Below are 7,246 nucleotides of genomic sequence, written 5' to 3'. Positions count from 1 at the left end.
GGTCACATCGAGCGCGTTTTACACATCCAAGCGAGCACTTGTGTTTGTGCAGAATCGGAGCCTGCGGGGCCGGTTTCTGACCCCGCGCGGTGCGGAGGCTCCGCAGCTGCCCCGTCGCTGACCCAGGCGAGTGGTGTCAGCGCTGGGCAGGAGCATCTTTCGGTGGGATAACTGCGGGAGGGGCCGCGCTGCGCTGGGAAGGTTCCTCAGGACGGCCGGCAGCAGAGGGAGCTCAAAGAGAGCTTTTGGGGCTGCTCTTGGCCGGGGCTGCCGGAGCTTGGCCAGGGGTAGAGAAGATTAACCGACGGCAGGATGGTCCTTGCCCAAAAGCAAGAAAATCTTTTAAATGAGCGCAGAGATTAGGGAGCTTTTCTGCGCAGCAGATTAAATAAAAAGTTTCCCTTTCGAGTCTGTCCTATCTATATAAATGTCTGGGTAAGGAGCTTGTACAGACTGTGGTAGCAAGTAGTGAGCTAAAGGTGATTGGTATGTTCAGATAATGATGTATCTGAGAAGCAGCTAAACTTGGATGGAAACTAAGCTGGGTGATCAGAAGGAACATTCGATTAATTTACTCTTAGTTCTCAAAAAAAAAAAAAAGTTTACATGTGCAAGGTTTTTAGTACAGGCTTGATGCTGTGGAACGTGTGGGTTTTTTAGCAGGAACTTGTGTCCATGGAGTGGAGCTCCTTTATGGAGAGGACCATATCAGAGAAGAGTATAGAATACAGAAGTCTGGGTTCCCCTGTCCTGGGCTCTGAAAGCACCAAGGTGTGAAGGCAGCTTGGGTATTGAAGTGAACTTTTAACAGAGCAACTGTTAACAGAAGCAAACTGGCTTCCAGTTTGGCACTCAGATTGAATGCCAAGACTGTAAACAAACCAGCTTGCTAGAGGCTGCAGGTGCACTTAAAATGGAAACACAGTTCTTCCTATTTTTCATCAAATAGGTAAAGTTGCATTGCCAGTGAGAGCTCTGTAACTGTGCTAATATCAGAGCACTGGTGATGCTGTAGACTTGCCAGCTCTCGTGCATCAGCAAGAGTTTCCTGGTGGTTGCTCTATTTTCCTTGAGACCCTAACTTCTGGGGTCAGATGACTGAAATAAAGCCACCAATTTTAGTTAATAAAATCAAATTTCTAGCTCTCAGCTGGTGAAAAAAAAACCTGTAGAAACAAGATCCAAGGTTAATAAATCTTAAAAAAGGAACCATTGAAAACATTCTGTTTTCTAAAATATATATATAATAAAAACTTGTAAACAATTTTAATTATATTTTGCTGGTTAACTGCTGATACTGACATTTAACCTCCCCGTGGATTATTCATCAGTGTATAATAAAAGAATTGTCAACAAAATGCAGAAAAGGTTGAAATGTTTGGTAAATAATCCAGTTACCTACTGGGTAGAGAGCAAGATGAAGTGTGCATATCTCAGAGGGGTGATGACATACTTTACATTCCAAAAATAACAGAGAGGGTGGTAAGCAGAATCTTAGCTTGGCAGATTTTGAAATCAGTAGGTATGGCTCATTTATACATGATACTCTTGAGAGACGGCCAAGAAAAATAATTTTATTTTTATGAAGTCTTGGGATAGCAGAAATATGGAGCTAAGTGGGGAAAAATATAAATTCTCTGCCAGTATTAAAAGCAGGTGGATCAGATGACCTGATGATGCTAGGTCTGTCAGCTTGGCTATGCTCCCAGAAAAAATAAGAGTAGAGTAGGTAGAGGCTTCAACAAATAAAGAAACATAATGATAATCATAATAATAATAATAAAGTGCAGGTCAACATGGGATTAGGGAAAACAATTCTCGTGAAGTTGATGTCATAGAATCATAGAATGGCTAAGGCTGGAAGGGACCTTAAAGATCCTCAGGTCCAACCCCCCTGCATGGGCAGGGACACCTCACACCAGGCCAGGCTGCACCAGCCCCATCCAACCTGGCCTTGAACACCTCCAGGGAGCGGCTTCCACAGCCTCCCTGGGCAGCCTGTGCCAGGGCCTTCCTACCCTCATGGTGAAGAATTTCTTACTGATGTCTGACCTAAATCTCCCCTCTCTCAATCTGAAACCATTGCCCCTTGTCCTATCACTTTCCTCTCTGGTGAAAAGCCCCTCCCCAGCTTTCCTGTAGCCCCTTCAGGCACTGGAAGGGGCTGTAAGGTCTCTTTGGAGCCTTCTCTTCTCCAGGCTGAACAGCCCCAATTCTCTCAGCCTGTCTTCATAGCAGAGGTGCTCCAGGCCTTTGATCATCTTCATGGCCCTTCTCTGGACCCTCTCCAACAGCTCCACATCTTTCTTGTGCTGAGGGCACCAGAACTGTGCACAGCGCTCCAGGTGGGCTCTCACCAGAGCAGAGCAGAGGGGCAGAATCACCTCCCTGGCCCTGCTGGCCACACTTCTTTTGATGCAGCCCAGGATGGGGTTGGCCGTCTGGGCTGTGGGCACACACTGGCAGCTCATGTCCAGCTTCTCATCTAATATTTCTATAATAAAATTATATTTCTAAAATAAACTTACATTTCTTAAATAAGATAACAAATTTTACTGATAGAAGTATTTTCTTCTGTAAGCAGCTGTCTGGCTAGAAAAATCACATTTTAATGAAAAGGTAGAAGAATGTAAACTCAATCTGGTTCACATTGGTGAAAATTTAGTAAGCTAGTCTTAAAATAACTAAAAGAGGAACTATCCTTAAGCATTTCCTTTTCCGAGAGGTTCTGCAGGGATTGGGTGTTGTTCTATGCTGTTTAATTTCGTGTTGTTTTGTTTTAAACCATGCCCCAGATAAAATCCTGAGAGATGAAACCTGCAGCTGACACAGAGGTTAGAAAAGTGGTTGGATAGAGAAAAAGAGCTGCCTAGCACTGACTAAACTGTAACATCTGGCAAGGGCAGATGACCAAGCAACATGCATTTCCTTACATCCACTGTCAATCCCAGAACAAAGGACCTCAGGGTGGTGTTTTTCAGCCCTTGGTGTCTGAAGGACCAAGCAACATCTTTAAAATAAATCCTTAGTCTACTTACAGTCCTACTGAGAGGCACCTGCCACTTGCATGGGATATGTGTGTAAATGTCAGACAGCTGACAAGAATTTCTTAACTGAGTTGTTAAAATCAGTCATTCTGCCTGCAGGGAGTAACACCATGGCAGGGCAGACCTGGAACATCAGTGACTGTATTAAGAAAAGAGGTGACTCTAAAAAGTCCTGAAGGAGTAGCCAGGCACAGGTCACTCTGGCATGTTGCTTTGTGGCACAAGGAATAACAAAGTCCTTGGATCCACAGACAGGAAAGATGTTGGGTTGGACATGTTGCTTGAGCTCTTTACTCGGCTCCTCTGTGCTCTCAGGTCTCCAATCCTGGTAACCACAATTCCAGAAAAAGGAAGAGCCATGATGTGAGTAAAAGGCTGTGAAGTGCACCTCATCACACCGGGGTCAAGGAGCTCAAAGCTGTCCATCTTCTGAAATAAAAGATAAAGTATGACTTAATCACAGTTGGTCTGGGAGAAGACCTAGGAGCCAAAAAGGGGTGTAAGCAGATTTAAATCTTCAAGGTTTAAACCCAGAAAAGTACTTCTTCAGCATCTGCCCAATCCTAGAGTCAATTCAATTGATTTGGCACCTCTCTGTTTGGCTGGAGAGATTTCTCCAGAACCTGTGGTTCTTCCCCTGTGTGTGTCCTGGCCTGTCCTTGCCATGTATTTTTGCTTCTTATCCCTGCCTAGGGTGGATGAGGATCCTGACTCTGCAGCCCCTGGAGCCCCCTCAACAAACCCAGTGATACCCCCTCCACCACACACTGCCATACACCACCCACAGCTCTTCTCATCTCTGTATGTGTTCTGCATTAAACAACCCTGGAAAGAATGACTGAAGGAGCAGAACTTGCTCTTGCCCTTTCTCTGTCCCCGAGCCAGCTGAGTGCCCTACCCACCAGTGCTCTTCCTTCAGGATATGCTTGTGCCAGGGCACCCAGCCTTGCCCAGGACAGGTCCCCCTTACTCTGTGACCCTGCTGGCTTCCCCCCAGCACCTACACCCACAGCTGAGGTAGGTAACCATGGTGTGGGCTCCCAGCGAGCACACAGCTGTCCAGTGCCTACCTGGACCTAGCCTGAAGCAGGTGAAAAGACATTTGGCAGCATAAGGCATCACGAGATTAAAAGGCTGCAGGATGAGACTTGGCAGATTCAGACTCAGGACAAAAAAAAATAATAATTAACAAAGTGGGTAATTAAGCAGTGGAAGAGCATGCTAAGGTCTGTGACTGGTTCTTCACTGCTGAGTATTTCACAGCAAAATGTCTTTTTATCAAGGAGATGCTCTAGTTCAAATGGGAGTGAATTAGGTCAGGGGAGTTCTCTGACCTGAGGTAGGTAGAAGATCATGCAGATAATCCACATACTCCCTCTGGCCGTGTGACTAATTCCCTTTGGTACAGCTATTCCTGATGTAAGTGAAATCCGCTCGGACCTGTGCTTGCCCTCAGGAACTTACAAACTAATTACATTAGTTGTGTCAACCCATTAGATACTCAGAGGCTGCATGCAGACTCGTTGGTTAGACTGAATTATGTCTTTGAAGGTTATCAAAACATTCAGATCTAGCATGTTACATGGTCTGCCACCATTACTTCTTCTCTGTACAGAGATTTCTGTGGTTACTCCTTGCTAACAAACCACAGACTTTTCATACACATATGCTGGTTTCAGCTATTTTGTAGGTTGAAACTATGGTGGCTGATGTCATCCTGATCTTTTAAATCTATCTTACTTTTGATGAAACCCTTTATTTTTAGATATTATTTTTTTTTTAATAAACCTTTGTTTCAGATCTCATGCATAGATTTGGTTTTAAAAAACCTGGCGGCTCAGATTCCTGCAGAAGATGTATAGTAGCTTCCACATCAAGAGCTTGCAGGCCCCAGGTACCTCCACACCTGTAGAGTCTGCAGACGAGTCCAGAAAGCCAGTCATGTCCTGGGCTGCATCAAAAGAGATGTGGCCAGCAGGTCAAGGGAAGGGATTCTTCCCCTCTACTCTTGTGAGATCCCACTTGGAATACTGTGTCCAGTTCTGGAGTCCCCAACACAAGAAGGACATGGGGCTCTTGGAGCAAGTTCAGAGGAGGGCCGTGAAAATGATGAGAGGGCTGGAGCACCTCTGCTATGAAGACAGACTGAGAGAGTTGGGGTTGTTCAGCCTGGAGAAGAGCAGGCTCCAGAGAGACCTTACTGCAGCCTTCTAGTATCTGAAGGGGCTACAGGAAAGGTGGGGAGGGACTTATAAGGGCAGATAGTGACAGGACAAGGGGAAATGGCTTTAAACTGGAAGAGTGTATGTTTAGGTTTGATGTTAGGAAGAAATTCTTTAGTGTGAGAGTGGTGAGACACTGGAACCGCCCAGGGAAGTTGTGAAAGTGTTCAAGGTCAGGTTGGACAGGGCTCTGAGCAACCTGGTCTAGTGAGAGGTGCCCCTGCCCATGCAGGGCATTGGAATATGATGATCTTTAAGGCCCCTTCCAACCCAAACCACTATATGATTCCCTGCTGTGAAAATCTCATGTCTCTGTACCTCCTTTGGAGAGTGAAGCACAGGGCCTCATTTCTTCCCTTCTCCCTCTAAGAACAAACAAACAATGAGGAACTGGTCTTGGGAGACTTTTGAGATGCCACCACCATCTTCCAACTGCAATTATGTTCCTCTGGGAGGCTGAGTGTTCATCATCAGGTGCCATCTTCATATCTTCATCCTGAGCCATTCTTTCTGGGGTGACTGCAGCAGTATCAAGAGCTGCCCCACATCCACATTCTTAATTCACATTAACCCACCAGTTTGCATTCTTGCTGTGTGGGCTGTGCATTTAATGTGTGAATAATAGTTTTTATGACTGTTATTCAGCACCTACATACTTTTGCTGGAAGCAGGGTGGGGAGGTTTTTAGTTAATGAAACTGTTATTATTTGCTGACAAGATCACTGAGTATCTTAAGAAGAGGGAATTTGATCTTCCAAGTAACTAAGCAGGAGTTTGCACTGCAGAACCTGTGTGAAGTGTGTGTATTCCAGGAAAAAAAAAAAAAAAAAGCATCATTTACAATCCCACTGCCTAGGAACTTCAACATCTGTGAGGAAACAACATCAGTGTCCACATTCTTTACGATGACTTCATTATTTTAGCTCCGGGCCAGTGGAGCAACACACGAACACACCCTTCTGTTAGACCCACTTCACGTGAACTCAGCCTCATGGCAACCCCTCTCTTGTGCTTGATATTCCTAAAAATTCATCTAGCCTGGGAAAATTAATTCATTGTGAAGCAGTTATACAAAAAAACGTTCCAGCTGACTGGATTTTTCACATGCAGACAGTGGTGAGGCTAAAGTCCTCTTGAGAGCACGAGAGTGCTCCAGGTGTCTTGGCTCTGAGAAGCATTTAAGGAGGGTCCTGGAAGGAGAGCTGGACTCCAAGTCCTGCTCCTGCAAAGTTGCAGTCACATAATATACACATGTGAGTCCCACCAGGACTGCAGCTCCACTGCCCCCTCCTACCCAGGTCCCAGCAGGAGTTAGAGACATGCAGCCTGATGCTCTATGGCTGTACATCCCTGCAGAAAGCTGTAGGGGCTGACCATGCTGCCCACACCATGACCAATGATGCCATCTCAGATCCAGGCCTCTCATTGACCCCACCCAGAATCAGAAGGTGCTCGTGGATCAAGGAGGTTGTTTGCCTTTAAAGCAAGAGCATAAATTGGTGCAGTATCTCAAGCACTGGCTGGCTGGCTCTAGTTAAGGAAGATGTGGATGAAAGCCCCAGGGAATGGTGTACAGCCCCCCAGTCCTCCAGAGCATGGTACCCAAGCATCCTGCTGTCAGCTGCAGCTACTGACCAAAGAGGCAAAAGAAAGGGCCAAGTACCCACAAGGAGGAGACGAGATGTTTCACTTGTTTAATTTCACAGCTTCCAAAATCTGCCTAAAACTTGGGGTAGAGAACACATGAGAACAAAAACACTGTTTGCATAATTCTTTGGCAGTGAAATGGGTCAGCGGTTCTTGTGGGAGAAGAGGAATGCAGTTTTTAAGATATGAAGAGCATCTCTGTACTTGGCAATAGCTGGACAGTCCTGCTTAATGGAGAGTAACACAGAAGTTTATGATGGGCTTATATGCCTTGTCTTTTGCCCCATGGTCTCTCCTCTGAACACAGCTCTGTAAAATGGAACATTCCTG

Source organism: Chaetura pelagica, unplaced genomic scaffold, assembly GCF_000747805.2.
Source record: "Chaetura pelagica isolate M959 unplaced genomic scaffold, ChaPel_1.0 scaffold105, whole genome shotgun sequence".
NCBI classification, from domain to species: domain Eukaryota; kingdom Metazoa; phylum Chordata; class Aves; order Apodiformes; family Apodidae; genus Chaetura; species Chaetura pelagica.
This window is presented reverse-complemented; position numbering follows the sequence as displayed.